Source organism: Mauremys mutica, unplaced genomic scaffold (assembly GCF_020497125.1).
Source record: "Mauremys mutica isolate MM-2020 ecotype Southern unplaced genomic scaffold, ASM2049712v1 000993F_np12_subseq_45498:127178_obj, whole genome shotgun sequence".
NCBI lineage: Eukaryota > Metazoa > Chordata > Testudines > Geoemydidae > Mauremys > Mauremys mutica.
Genome location: NW_025423089.1, coordinates 34,807 through 50,153, shown reverse-complemented (window position 1 = coordinate 50,153; position 15,347 = coordinate 34,807). Strand labels below are relative to the sequence as shown.

Here is a 15,347-nt window from a genome sequence, read left to right as displayed (position 1 = left end):
TATGCTGGGATAAAAATAGTAAATAGTAAATTCCACAGCCAGACACCAGGCCAGGATCAATTGATGGGCCAGGGTCAATTAATTACAGAAGAAACAAACTCTTGGGAAGTAGCTGTAATTTGTCCCCAAACCTTTCCTTGTTCTCATATGCTAGCAGGGATTCTCTTCTAGAGGGCAGAGTTAAGGTTATCTAGGCATGTACCCTCACTCTGTATTCCCTGTTTTTCCAGAGTCTGAGTTTTACTGAACTCAATGTTCTGGAAGGTAAGAGATAGTCACAGTCAAAGTTAACTCTGTGTTAACAAAGGTTTTGTTAGTGGCAAATAATGAGACTAATCCCTCACTGCGGTAATTCCACTGAGTTCAGTGTACTCTTTCCCCATTTCTAGTTCCAAAAAAATAAGCAAATTAAAACAACCTTGAGACCTAAAATGCTGTGAGAAAATGGAAATTTTAGTAGCTCAAATAATTCAGTTTCTTCTGTGTCTTGTGTGTGTGTAAATGGCACAACACATTAATTTATAAGCACATCTTTCTTAACTTCTTTAAATATTCTGTAGTACATTGACTAGATCAGGTGGGTTGTTCAATGCAGTGAGGTTTTCATGCATTGCCCAATACATATTTTTCATATTATGTAAATGAACACAACTCATTGAACACAAAATTGTGTATTTCATGCTGTGAACTGTGTTGGTAGCTCAAATTAATAGGTTTATTTTCTCTCTCTCTCTCTCTGTGAGGCACAACAAAATAATTTAGTGATGCTGAAAACGTTCCCTTCTCCACCAGAACTGCCTTGGAATCACCTTCCCTTTGTAGATTAATCTGCCCCTGTGTCTCTACAAGGAAAATATAGTTTCTATGAAAAAAACACAATTTTTTAATTAAAGGGACTGAGACAGAATGGCCACATGATGGTGACACATCAGGAATGCAAAGCAACAGGTTTGTTGCCGGCTCAAAGGGCCCGAGGCGGAGCAACAGCAGGGTTCGTTGCCCGGTGTGCGTCGCACTAATTAACACACCAGGGTGGAGAAGCAAACCACGTTTATTTGAGCTCAAAAAAAGGTGCCAGGGAGAAAAAGCATTCTCAAATCCTGCACACCCGCGCGCAGGCGGGGTCCCAGCATTTATACCCCCCTTGTTTGTGTAAGCCTTTTGTTTGGTTTTCCCCCTCACCCCTCCCTTCCCAACAGCAGTTACTTTAAACATTACATCTCAGCGTGTTAGAAAAGTTCCCATTTGCATATTTATCTATGGCCTTCACAGCACAGACGCATGCAGATTTTCCTCCCCCCTCCCCCTCCTCCCCGCCGCTTTTTGCTGTTTCAAACTGTCCTGCAGCTGCAAGCTGAGACAGCTGACAGTTACACATTTTGCTTGCTGTTTTGTTAGCATCTTAGGCTTTGGCTACACTTACACTTCAAAGCGCTGCCGTGGCAGCGCTGTCGCGGCAGCGCTTTGAAGCGCTAAGTGTAGTCAAAGCGCCAGCGCTGGGAGAGAGCTCTCCCAGCGCTGTCCGTACTCCACCTCCCTGTGGGGAATAACGTACAGGGCTGGGAGCCGCGCTCCCAGCGCTGGGGCTTTGACCACACTGGCGCTTTGCAGCACCGCAATTTGCAGCACTGGAGAGGGTGTGTTTTCACACCCTGCTGCAGCGCTGCAAATTTGTAAGTGTAGCCAAGCCTTTAGGCTGGTTAAACTTCACAGCATGGAAGAACTTGGGTTCACTCAGGCCCAAATTCACAACTTTGGTTTACTTAGGCCTAGTGACACCAACAGGTTCCTGGTTTGCACATTGATGGTGACAGGGGATTGAACTCGACTCCCCTCTTTCTACAGACACATTTGTTTTATTCTCTGAGGTCAAACATAAGTTTAAATGTTGTACTTAGTCCTCTGCCTTGTAGCTTCAACAGCCGCAGATGCAAGATGAGTGACTGCAGAGCAAAGAAAGGTTGGTTTGGTCACTAGGTCTCTGTTTCTATTGCTCGTTTGCTCTCTCCCCTTCCCTGATAAGGAGCAATGGTAAGAGAAGAAGAGGTTAAACCATGTGCTAGGTGGTGGCTGGGTTTGGATGACAAATTTAAAACCATCTCAGCGCCCTCTAGTGTGACACTGACACCATCAGATTCTCACCTTTCACTCACCTTTTTAATAACAGTTTCCCTGAACTACTTTGCTGTGATTATTTCAATGGCTCCTACACCGATACCTGCTGCCCCTTCTGGCTGGTTAATTGCACTATTTGGAACCTGCTCCTAAAATTACACCCTTCCTGGGAGCAAGATTCAGAACTGCCCAAGGAAACCCCATTGGGTTTCAAGTGCAGCCCAGGCAGGGTGGCAAGGGGACAGCCCAGGGGTCTCAGAGCTTCTTCTTCCTCCTCACAGAGAGAAGGTTAAGGGGGGCCACCAGTTATGACTCCTGGGTTTTAGTCCTGGCTGTGGGAGGAAAGGGGTGTTTAGTGGATTAGAGTTGGGGGCTTAGGAATCAAAGAGGAAACATCTCCCTTTTCAGCTTCAATGCACATTGAACAAGACCATGGCTTCTCATCTCTTTGGTTTCAGAGGAGCAGCCGTGTTAGTCTGTATCCTCAAAAAGAACAGGAGTACGTGTGACACCTTAGAGACTAACACGTTTCTTAGGTTCTGTTGCCATCATGTGGCCATTTTATTTCACTTCTTATTGTTAAAAGGTTTGGGTACTTCAATGAGGCTAATCATCTAGTGGAACAAGCTCTGCAAGGGATGTGGTTAATTCCCCATCACTGCCCTGTGTAAATCAAGACCGCAGCTCTTGCTGCAAGACACCTGGTGTGTGGGTGTCCCTGTTCCCCCTTCAGAACCTCTGGTACATGGTGCTTCCCTCCTCCCAGTTCAAGATCCCCATCGTGTGGGTGCTCCCATCCAGGATCTCTGGTGGGTGTCTCTGTCCCCCACGCCATGAACTAGCTCCCATGTGTGGTTTCCCCTGCCTGCCCCCATCCGGGATCTGTGGGTGTCACTGTTCCCCTTTTTAAGATTCATGTTGCTTGGGTGCGTCCCTCCCCCCAATACAGAATCCCCAGCGTGTGGGTGCTCCCATCCCCCTCTGCAGGCTCTGCGGGGGGTGTTTGTATAAAAAGAGACCGTGTCTCACTGCCTTGCCCAGGCTATGCTGCAGGGGCTATTCACAGGTGTGATCCCACTACTGATCAGCACAGGAGTTTTGACCTGCTCTGTTTCTGACCTGGTTCACCCCTCCTTAGGCAACCTGGAGACCCCAAGCTTCCCCAGGATCACCATATTGATGCCAAACTTAGTGCGGACACCCGATCAGCACAGCCCCCTGCAGCCCAGAACTCCTGAGCTCAAGCGATCCGCCAGCCTCAGCCTCCTCAGAAACTGGGATCACAGGCACCAGCCACAGGGCCCGGCTGGTTACAGGGTCTCCCGCTTCCAACTTCAGGCTCAGACTGGGAGCTCTGTGCTCTGAGCGGGTGGAAGTGGAGCCTGGAGCTGAGCTTATGCACTGAGGGTTATTTGCACTGTGCGGTTCACATGGAGGTGAAAACACGGGGCACAGATCTTTGAGCACAACCCTCATCCTGAGGAATGGGGGGGGGGGCTGCATAAAGAGAGACCGGCTCTCCCTGGTGGGGCTGCAGCGGCTCTTCACAGGGGCAGTCCCACTGTCTATTGGTACCAGAGTTTTGAAAGCCTCCTTTCCTGGGCGGGCTCCTCTCTCCCTAGGGGGAACTGGCGGCCCCAAACTTCCCAGAAACCAGTATAGCGAGGCCAACCTGACCACAGACACCTGCTCAGCACCCCGGGGTGCAGCCCTGAACTCCGGCAATCAGCTACGCTCAGCTGCCCACCCAACAAGCGTCACACGCAGGAGCCTTCGTGCCCTGCGTGTTCAGGTTCCTCCCAGTGCCAGCTTTAAACTCCCCTGCTCAGTTCTAAGCTTTTCCCACACGGGGGCAGCCTGGAGCTCAGCCAATGCCTCCCGTTGCTAGTTGCGTTTCCCGCTCCTCGTGGCAGGTTCACACCCCGCAGGCAGATCTCTGAACCGGAGCCGAACCGTTCCCCAAATCCAGCGCTTTAGCAGCAGCTTTGCTGGGAAAGCGCTGACGTCCCCAAGTAAAGTAAGAGCCAGAGCGCTGTGTCCAGGATCCTCTATTGGGCCCCTCACCGTGGTGTCTGACAGGCGCAAGGAGAAACCAGGGAAATGTTTTCATGGCATTTAAGGGCAGAAGGGGCCATTAGCTCAGCTAGTCTGACCCCCGAATAACACAGAATTACACCATGACACGTATTGATCCCACAGACCTTAGATAGATCAAAGCGTTTCAGCCCTCAGGAAGGAGGCTAAACTGGGTACCAGAGGCAGCGAACAAGGGGCCCCCAAGGCAATGGCAGGAAGCTGACGAGGTGAAATATGCCCAGATGATCCCAGCAGGCGACCCACCGCCATGATACAGAGGTGGGAGTCCTTGTTCCTCCTGCCCTTAAGAATCTCTGGTGGTAAGTGGGTCCCCCCAGTTCCCCAGATAAGAATCCTCCATGTGGTTTCCCTGGCTTCACCTCCAGATAAGAACATTGTGTGGAGGGAGTGGGAGGAAGGTTGTCTGGCAGATCTGTAAAGGGGACTGTGTCTCCCTGTCTGGCCCAGGCTCCTGGGAGGAAGTGATCTCAGTGTGTCTGGCTGTCTCCATTCCTCCCACCCATAAGAATCCCTGGTGTGTGGGTGTACCCTAGACCATTAAGGATCTCTGGTGGGTGGGTGTCTCTCTCCCCCTAGTCAGGATCTCTGGGGCGTGCCTGTATAAAAAGAGACTTTGACTCACCCAGGCTGGGCTGCCATCATGGAACAGACCAGGTCCTTCTGTGGAGGGTTTGCGTTCCTCCAAGGACGTGATCTCAGTGTGTGTGGGTGTCCCTGTCCCTTCAACCCTTAACAATCCCTGGTGCGTGGGTGCGCTGGGCCCCATTATAATCCCCTCTGTCTTATCCCCCATGAGGGATCTGGTGGATGTGGGTGTTCTCCATGCTACTGGGGGTGTCTGGTGCCCCTGTCCCTCTGGGTTAACAGTGGAGTGTGTGGGTGTCCCCCCGACCGTTAAGGATCCGTGTTGTGCGGATGCCCCCGTTCTTCTCATTAAGAATGGTGCAATGGAGCATATGGGTGTGTCCCCCACCCCATGAACTAGCTCCCATGTGTGGTTCCCCTACCCCCATCCAGGCTCTGTGGTGTGTGGGTGTCTCTGTTCCCCTTTTCAAGATCTGTGTGGCAGGGGGGGGTCCCTCCCCCCAAGTCAGAATCCCCAGCGTGTGGGTGCTCCCATCCCCCCAGCCAGGCTCTGCGGGGGCGGGGGTGTCTAAAAAGAGACCATGTCTCACTATCTTGCCCAGGCTGCGCTGCAGGGGCTATTCACAGGTGCGATCCCACTACTGATCAGCACGGGAGATTTGACCTGCTCCGTTTCTGACCTGGGCCGGTTCACCCCTCCTTAGGCAACCTGGGGACCCCAAGCTTCCCCAGGATCACCATATTGATGCTGAACTTAGTGTGGACACCCGATTGGCACAGCCCCCAACTCCTGAGCTCAAGCGATGCACCGGCCTCAGCCTCCCCAGGCGCTGGGATCACAGGCACCAGCCATGGAGCCCGGCTTGTTTTGCGATCTGGCAGCTGGAACTTTAAACTCTGCTTGTGAGCTCTGTGCCTTGGCCAGACGGGGACAGCCTGGAACTGGGAAATGCTCCTGCTCCCCCCGCCCCCGTCTCATGTCGGGGTGCAGGCGCCGCTGTCCTCTCAGGTAAGATCCCGGATGTTTCGGTGCCCCCCTTCCCCCGCCCAGGTGTGCAGGTACCTCTGCCCCCCATACAGAATCCTGGATGTGTGGGTGTCCGTCCCTCTGCAGAGGATCCCGGAGTGTGGATGCCCTTGTCCCCCCCTACAAGATCCTGGGTGTGTGGGTGCTACTCTCCCCCCAGTAGATCTCTGGTGGGTGGGTCCCCAGGGTGTGAGCGCTCCCGTCCCCCGATACAGGCTCGGGGTTGGGGTATAACTGGCTCTCCCTGTCCTGCCCAGGCGGTGCTACAGCAGCTGTTCACAGGGGCAGCAACCCCACTGTCACCCTGCAGCTTTAACCTGCTCCAGGGGTGACCTGCTTCACCCTCCTGTGGGAGCCGGGGGACCCCGAACTTCCCAGAATCACCTGATTGATGCCGAGCTTAGCACAGACACCGGCTCAGCATGGCAGGGAGCTGCCCTGAGCCCTGACAATCAGCTTCCCTCCGCCTCCTGCTGCACAGCGAGGGTCCCACACGAGAGGCTTCGTGCCCAGTTTGTTCAGGAGCGTCCCAGGCTCCAGCTGTAAACTCTGCTGGTCAGTTCTAACCTTTGGCCACACGGGGGCGGCACTAACGGTCCCATCTAAACGCTGTTTGCATTGGACCCTTCGGATCGCAGATTGTAACCCGCGGGCAGATCTCTGAGTGCAGCCAAATCCCTCCCCAAACTGAACATTGAAGCAGCAGCTCCCGTTGGAAAGATCAGGATTTTTGCCTTTAAAAACAAGGAAAATGTCTCCAGCGAGAGACTGAAGAAGCTCAATTGATTTCATTGACTGGAGGTTAAGAGGCGATTTAATCACTGGTTTAAATACGTTTTACAAATTCCCAGAGGGGGGGAATATGTGATTTAAAGGGTTCTTTAATTCACCAGACAAAGATTGAAGAAGACCCCATTGGCTCGCAGTCGATGTCAGAAAATCCCAACTGGAAATGACCATTTTTTAACCGTGAGGCTAATTATCTAGTGGAACAAGCTCCGCAAGGGAGGTGGTAATTTCCCCATCACTTGCAGTTTGTAAATCAAGACTGCAGCTCTTGCTGCAAGATACCTGGTGTGTGGGTGTCCCTGTTCTGTGTTTTGGGATCCCTGGTACATGGTGCCTCCCTCCCACCAGTTCAGGATCCCCACAATGGGAGTTCCCATCCCCCCATACAGTCTCTGCGGGGGAGGGGAGGTGTCTAAAAAGAGACCGTGTCTCACTGTCTTGCCCAGGCTACGCTGCAGGGGCTATTCACAGGTGAGATCCCACTACTGATCGGCATGGGAGATTTGACCTGCTCCGTTTCCGACCTGGGCTGGTTGACCCCTCCTTAGGCAACCTGGGGACCCCAAGCTTCCCAGGGATCACCATATTGATGCCGAACTTAATGCGGACACCTGATCGGCACAGCCCCCTCACCAGGCCAGAGAGAGCAGAAGGTTTCCCGTATTGTTTCCCGCTCTTGTTTTCTTGACTAGTTTCTCCTCTGCACCAGCTTGCTCTTTTGCTTTGTGAGCCTGGCTAGCTCAGTTGCTAGAGCATCAGACTTTTAATCTGAGGGTCCAGGGTTCAAGTCCCTGGTCAGGTGATAAACTACTCAGGAAGGTCTTAAACTGTGTTTCTGGAGTCCTCTTTCATGTTACTTTTTCTCTCTAGGATTTTGCCTTTCCTCAGAAGGGCCTTTGTGTGGGGGGGATTGAAGGGGCAACTTCCTGACAGCCCCTCTGTCCTTGCAGCCTGGAGGAATAAAGGCCTCTGGGCATAGAGCATGTTCCTTCCCTGCGCGCACACACACACACACACAGAATGTCCCTAAGGAATTACAATCACCTGCTGCCTTCCCCTGTCCTGCTGGATCCCCAAACGAGGATGCTCTTCAGCCTAAACCCATGTCCCCTCTTTTCCCAGTGCCCCTCATACCCAACCCTCAGTCCCTCCTATGCTCACTGCTCCTCAATCCCAACCAGAGCCTGCTCCTCTTCACCCTTCTCCTCTGTCCCAACCCACAGCCCCCTCCTATTCCCAGTGCCCCTCAATACCAACCCACAGGCCCCTCCTATTCCCAGTGCCCCTCAATCCCAACCCACAGGCCCCCCTCCTCACGCTGCTTCTCAATCCCAACCCACGGCTCCCTCCAGGAGCAGGTGCTTCAGACCCCCTCAGGAAGATTTTCTTGCAAGGTTTCGTGTATGAGGCTGCATGTGGATTTTACAGTATGTTGGAAATAGGTTGGGTTGCCGAAATGATCACTTGTGGCTGGTGTTGGATTCCCAGTCTCCATGTTACAGGGGCAGGAGAAATAAAGGGTTGTTCTCCTTGTTGTGTGAATCGAAGGCAGCACAACTGTGCTTGGCAGACCCCGATGGAGGGACTCACCCTCAATTCAATAGCACTTGCTAGGCAGGGGACAGGGGTTCCAAAGCCAAGTGGGCTGGGGCCTGGGTCCCAATACTAAAATGTAGGTGTCAGACCAACATTAGGACAGGGGGGCTGTGGAGGGATGAGTGAGTCCCTAAACACCATAGTGAGTACGGTGCCTCCTTATTTCCCCCCTTTTCCACCCAGGCTGGCAGGTGAACTCTACAGAGGCACCTCTGGGCTTGCACTGACTAAGGACAACAGCTGTGAGTGGGGTGCAGAGGGGGGGCCTCATGTTAAAGGACTTTTGGTTGCTGGACTTACGGACCGTAGGGGGAAGGACACTGCCCAGCTTATTGGGGGGGGGGGTCCTTCCCTCGTGGTTTATGTTTATGTGTTGGGGCTGCTGACATGACTTCTGCTAACCCTGGGCTTACATTGCAGTGTAGACATACCCTGAGAGGGCATCTATACTGTGATAAAATCCCTGTGGCCCGGCTGGCCTGGATGATCTGATTTGGGCTCCTGGGGCTCAGACTGGAACCCAGGCTCGGAGACCCTCACCCCTCGTGGGGTCTTGGAGTCTGGGCTCAAGCCCAAGTGTCTACACTGTAATTTTATAACCCTGCAGCACAAGCTCCACAAGCCTGAATCAACTGACCCAGGGTTTGAGAATAGTGACTTGGGAGTGTTAATGGCAGTGTAGACATAATGCTAGGCTATGTCCACACTGCAATGAAACACCCACGGCTGCCCCGTGCCAGTGCAGGCTCCCAGGCTAGGGCCGTGGGGTGGTACATTTGCACTGTAGACATCTCGGCTCAGGCTCAATACCGGGCTCTGGACCCCACAAGGTTGGGAGGGAGTTTAGCAAGTAAAAAAGGTACAATGGCAGTGGAGTATTACCCTGGACTCAATGGCAGTTCTCCATTGGTCTGTCTGCTTTGGGGCAGTGACAGAATCATGTCCTGCTGCATTCGTTATTTCAAAGGGCGGTTTAGGATTTTCATTCTCACACATGGTGCACGAAGCAGGACTGAACCCTCGGTGGAAACTAAATGAGCTGCCCACAGATTCTGGTAGCCCCAATGAGCCATTTGGTGTGAGAGCCCAGACCTGCCCCTGAGGAAGGGGGTCATCTGCAAGGGGCTTAGAACACTCATCTACCAGCTCCTAACTCCCAAACTTTCAGTAACTCTGTTATCAGTGCCTGTGAGTGTTATTTAAACCATAAAAGCAGACACCCTGGGCTAGACCAAAGGTCCCTCTGACTCCATATTTTGCCCTCTGACAGTAGCCAATACCAGGTGCTCTAACAGCCAGTCAATAAGGCACTACTGGGAGTTGAACCCAGGATCTCCTGTTTACGAAACAGGCGCTTTAGCCAGCTAAGCCATGGTGCCTGTCTGTGATTACAATGTCATGTCTGCCCAAACCTGACTCCCTACCATCCCCACCAGGGCCTGACAAGTTTTGCTTGTGTTTGGATTCTTCAAAGCAGAGGAGCAGGTGACGTTTTCCTTGCAAGTTGTGTGTGTATGTGAATCTTTGTCCAGGTCTGCACTACAAAGTTATTTCAGCAGAATTATATTGCTCAGGTGTGTGAAAAACACATGATGCTCCCTCAGTCGGCAGCTTGTGGCTGGTGCACACACTGCAATGCCACGTCTGGCGACAAAACTGCCCTGCTTTGGTGACAAAATAAAATCACCTAGACGAGAGGCCTAGTGCTTTTTGCAGCAAACTTAAAGTGACAGAGTGTCAGTGTAGACGCTGCTGTTCATTATATCACCATAACTGGCCTCCTCCAGTATCCCACAATGCCTGCTGTGAACTCGCCTGCCCTGCATTCCTGCTACAGAGCCATGGGCCCCTCCCCTTTCATAGATCCGGGAAGTTCTCACAGCTGAGCCTGCTGCTCTGCTCCGGCAGCCAGGAGCAAATCACCACCGTGGATGCTGCTCTCTCCCGCCCTGCGAACACAGAGCAGGTGGCGGAAGCTTCCTTACAGTGGCGGGGGGGGGGCACTGGCAGCGGAACTGTGGTGCCACCATGACACCCCTTCCCTAAGGCCCCACACTCACTCCACCCCTTCTCCCTCAGGCCCTAACCCCACACCACCCCTTCTCCCTGACGCCTCGCCCTACTCTTCCCCCAAGGCCACCCCCACAGAACCTCTCTTCCCCCCAAGACTCCACTCTGTCCACCCTTCTGTCGTTCATCCTTACGGCTTGTAAAAAATAGTGGGGCCATGGCCCTCTAAACCCCCATGAGCCAGCACCCCTGACACCGAGCCAGGCAGGTAGCAGCATGTGTGTGTGTGACAGAGACTGCGGTGCTGTGTTGAGCCAGTGAGGGAAGCGGGGGCTGATATCGGTGCTGTCCCCCTCCCCCTGCCTCAGGACTGGTTGCTTCCAGCAGCTGTCTGAACTTAGAGACAGTGCGCTAACACGCTCACTCTTCTCTAACACACACACTCCCTCTCCCCACACACACACACAGTCTCTGCCCCATCACACACACTTCAGGTGGAAAGCAGCTGTCAATGTAGTAGGATGTGATGCTGTACCAGCCGATGAGACATTGCAAACCCTTCCCAAAGCACCCTGCAGCCAGTTGCACAGTGGGATGGCTACCCACAGTGCACTGCTCTCTGTGGCGATCCAAGAGTTGCTAGCGTGGATGTGCTCTGGTGACACAAGCCGCATAGTGTGGATATGCAACAGCAATTTGATTAAAATGCTTTAAGTAAAGCCGCATAACTCTGTTGTGTAGACACAGCCTGAGAGTGAGGCAAGACCTAGCTCCTGTTGACACCAAGGATGCTCAGCCACTGAAACTATATTGTTAAATTTAAAGAACCGCAAGTTCCTCCATAGTTGACAGGACTCAACCCTGAGCAGGGAGCCACCAATGGATTTCTAATCTATCACCTTAATCACTCAGCCACAACTACTTGCTTTGTGCAGTTTTCTCACTACACTCTAGTTCTGATCTCACTGAGTGATCATTTCCAATTGTTTAACCAGACCAGCTTCCACACCACACTCACTGCTGTGCGTGTGTCCATGGCTGAACAGCAAGAATTCCTGCCCATTTCCCTTCTGGCTGGAGTATGATGAGAATATGTTTGTGGTTAATGATGTTGCTGAGGATTGTTGTCCCTTTCCTGCCTTGATTAATCCTGCCTTAATTCAGACAGTCCCTTTCCCGCCATATCCCCAGCACATCAGTGATTGCGATAGCAGGGGGCAGGTTTTCTCTGGGGCACTGAGCTTTGCCAGGGAGTTGGTGGCTCCTTTCTTTCCTCACCCTGGAGTAAACTCAACTTTTTATTCCATCCCTGATGTTTCATGGAATAACAACGCAGCATGAAGAAAGAGGTGGGCACAGCGGGTCTCAGGGGGGAAGAAGAGAGGTGCAAGCGGTGGGCTGGGCTGGGCTGGGCAGGGGAGGGACAGAGAGGTGTGGGTGGCAGGCAGGATGGGTGTCAGAGGAGGGGTGTAGCGGGCTGGTGTGGCTCCCCTCCTCCCCGGAGAGGGTTGAGCCCCGGACACAGGAAGGGGCGGGGCTACAGAGTGGTGAGCCCGCCCCTCAAAGGGTCAGGCGGCGACCCGGAAGGATAAAAGCCGGCCCTTCCAGCTCAGTCTGGGACCTGCCACCAAGGGGAGCAGACCTGCCTGCGGGAGCTCCTACCGGAGGAGCCGCTGGAGCCCCGGACGGCTGCCTGGACTGGCCGGAGAGCACCCCACCTCGCTACTGGGAAGACCTGCCGGAGCTTCCCCGCGCCACCTACGACAAGGAGCCCGTAGGAACTTCCCCGCTACCGTGCTGTTACCCTCAGGAACCCCCGGATCAGAGTTGGCCGGACTTCCCCGAGGACCTACCAGATCTACCCCCCAGCCCGGGGGTTGAGCAACCCATGCAGTGGGACTTCCCGGAACCAGACGCCATGGATCAGGTAGGACCAGAGGGGGATGTTGGAAGTGGCCCGGGGGCAGCCGACCTCAGTCAGGCTGCTGACCAGACCGAGCCCATGTCAGTGTGTTGCGGTCAGGATCCCCACTGACCGTCAGCGGTAACGACTGCTGCCTAGGGCCCCGGGCCGGGACACAGTGGAGTGGGTGGGCCTGTGTCCCCCCCTGCCACCCCACTCACGGGTGGCAGTTATCCCCCTCACCCTACTGCTCAGCCCTGCCACCAGAGGCCTGAGCCCCTGTACTGTTTACAGCTCAGCCTGCCACCCGAGGGCCTGAGCCCCTGTACTGTTTACAGCTAAGCCCCTGCACCCGAGGGCCTGGGCCTTGCCTAGACTGTTTGCTGCCCAGCCCCTGCACCCGAGGGCCTGGGCCTTGCCTAGACAGCTTGTACTATTTGCAGCTCAGCCTTGCAGCAAAAGGCCTGAGCCCCAACTGACTCTGTCTCTGTTACCTAGCCTTAAAGGGACAGGACAGAGCCCACGGGAGACCAGCGGGCCGGTGTGGCTCCCCTCCTCCCCTCAGAGGGTTGAGCCCCGGACCCACCTGTTACAAGGGGACAGAGAGGTGTGGGTGGTGGGCAGGGCGGGTCTCAGGGGAGGGGCAGAGAGGTGTGGGTGGTGGGGAGAGCAGGTCTCGGGGGAGGGGCAGAGAGGTGCGGGTGGTGGGGAGAGCAGGTCTCGGGGGAGGGGCAGAGAGGTGCGGGTGGTGGGGAGAGCAGGTCTCGGGGGAGGGGCAGAGAGGTGCGGGTGGTGGGGAGAGCAGGTCTCGGGGGAGGGGCAGAGAGGTGTGGGTGGTGGGCAGGGCAGGTCTCGGGGGAGGGGCAGAGAGGTGTGGGTGGTGGGCAGGGCAGGTCTCGGGGGAGGGGCAGAGAGGTGTGGGTGGTGGGCAGGGCAGGTCTCGGGGTGGGGCAGAGAGGTGTGGGTGGTGGGCAGACCTTGGGGCAGAGGGGTAGAGGCACGAGCAGCAGGCAAGAAGGCCTCAGGGGAGGAGAGGAGCGAGCAAGAGGCGGACTAGCTCTTAGGGAGCTTCCAGAGCTCATGCCCAGCCTCCCCAAATGCAAGAGTGATGGGCCACCTGTTCTCTGGGTCTTCACTAACCAACCCCCTCCCCAAGCTGTGTTGATGGGAGAAGTGCTCCTGTTGACACAGCGCTATCTACACCGGGGCTGGGTTGATAGAACTGCATTGCTTGGGGGAGTGTAAATTTTTTACACCCCTAGTAATGTAGTTACACTGACCTAATTTTGTAGCATAGACCTGTCCAAAGAATCACACACACACCTTGGGAGCAAAACTTCACCTGCTCCTCTGATTTACAGAATCCAAACATGAGCAAAGCTTGTCAGGCCCCTGTGGGGGTTGGCAGACAGTCAGGTGTGGGCAGACAGGAGGCTTTAAATAACAGCAGGCACCATGGTGTAACTGGTTAAAGCGCCTGTTTTGTAAACAGGAGATCCTGGGTTCAACTCCTAGTGGTGCCTTGGGGAGTGGCTTTTGGGGCACCTGGCATTGGCTATTGTCAGAAGACAAGATTCAGAGCTAGGTGGACCAATGGTCTATCCCAGTGTGGCTATTCCTATGGTTTAAATTACAGGCACTGATAACAGAGTTACAGAAAGTTTGGGAGTTAAGAGCAGACAGACCAATGGAGGAATGCCATGAGTCCAAGGTAATACTTCACTGCGGTTTTACCATTTCCACTTGATAAACTCCCTCCCAACCTTCTGGGCTCCTAGAGCAGGGGACTCAGCCTGAACTGAGACACATACACTGCAACTTTATCCAGACCAAGCTGCAGGATCCTGATTAATATGACACGGGCCAGCCATGGGTGTTTCCTTGCACTGGAGACGTGGCCTAACATTATGTCTACACTGTGATTAACACACCCAGGGCACCTGTCTCAAAGCCCGGGTCAGCTGACTCAGGCTTATGGGGCTTGGGCTGCAAGACTATAAAATTACCATGCAGACAAATGGGCTTGAGCCCAACCTCTGAGACCCCACGAGGGGTGAGGGTTTCTGAACCCAGGCTTCAGTGTGAACACAAATATCTGCACCACAGTTTTGAGCCCCACACCTTTAGCTCCATGAGCCCAAGTCAGATGACCCAGGCCAGCCCTACTGCCATCTTTATCCCAGGAGAGATGGACTCTAAGGGTACGTCTCCATTGCAATGGAAGCCCAGGTCTGGCATGCTGTGCTCAAAGCAGCACCTGGAAGCCCCATATTCACCACTCTCATATAATGATGACATGGTTTGTACAAAGTCTGCCTGGTGAGGTATCATTTCAAAAGTCTTGATCTGTTGAACATTAATATTGTGTTGGATTGTGTGTGCTCGCACTGATTGGGAAGTTATGAAGTTTTGCTCTGTGTGCGTTACTGAGATATGTTATGAGGTTGGGAAATGCCCCCCACCAGCCTTTCAGGTGCGACAAGGGAGGAGCCAGACTCGCTGCTGGCCCATTGAAGGGATCCACACTCCCAAGGACTATCCCAGGAATCGTGTACAATGCAGACTTCTCCGAGATAGCACAGCGACAATGGACACTGCTTGACTCACATGGTAGCAAAGGAGCTTCCTAGCAAGTTGGAAGAAACTATGAAAGAGGGGAAGAGACATCATGACTTGGTCTCTCTTTCCCCCACAACTCAGCAGCTGGAAACACACCTGGAGGACAAAGACTGAACTGAACTGACTCAGAAAGCAGAAGAGAATAATGACAATAATACTTTCAAACCAAAGTCCCCAACCAGAATAGTATTGGTTTTTCAGCAGATAATTTTCAGTTTGGGGAATTTTGTTTTCTCTGTCAGACCTTGCCAAGGGAAGCAGGGAGAAAATGTTGGAGTTGCCTCCTTCAGAACAGCTCGGCCTAGACACTAGCTCTGGTTCACTGCTCTGGCCTTGCTCGGGTTGAGGGTATTTTAATAATTTGGGCAGGTCCCAGGGTGTTTGGGGGAGATGATGAGGATGTTTCCTTTTGAGATAAAAACTAAAATACAGCACTAGAGATTTTTTTTTTTAAAGAAATCTGGGATTTAGATATTTTATTTAAAGCAAGAGAGTTCTGAGTTTCTGAGAAGGTTTTTGTTTGCAAGAAGCAACATTGTTCAATCTGTCATTGTACCAAAGAGGGAGATGGTTGTCTATAAAAGGGAGGTGAAGACTAAAAGTATC

The 15,347-nt window shown here is 53.3% G+C and overlaps 2 non-coding genes across 2 annotated transcripts; one reads left to right on the top strand and one right to left on the bottom strand.

Moving 5' to 3' along the window:
- Positions 1 to 7,342: 7,342 nt before the first annotated feature.
- On the top strand, positions 7,343 to 7,415 carry TRNAK-UUU. The gene has a single exon. It is a non-coding gene; the product is annotated as a tRNA-Lys (tRNA).
- Positions 7,416 to 9,514: 2,099 nt separating this feature from the next.
- Positions 9,515 to 9,588, bottom strand: TRNAT-CGU. Its single transcript has one exon. It is a non-coding gene; the product is annotated as a tRNA-Thr (tRNA).
- Positions 9,589 to 15,347: the final 5,759 nt, after the last annotated feature.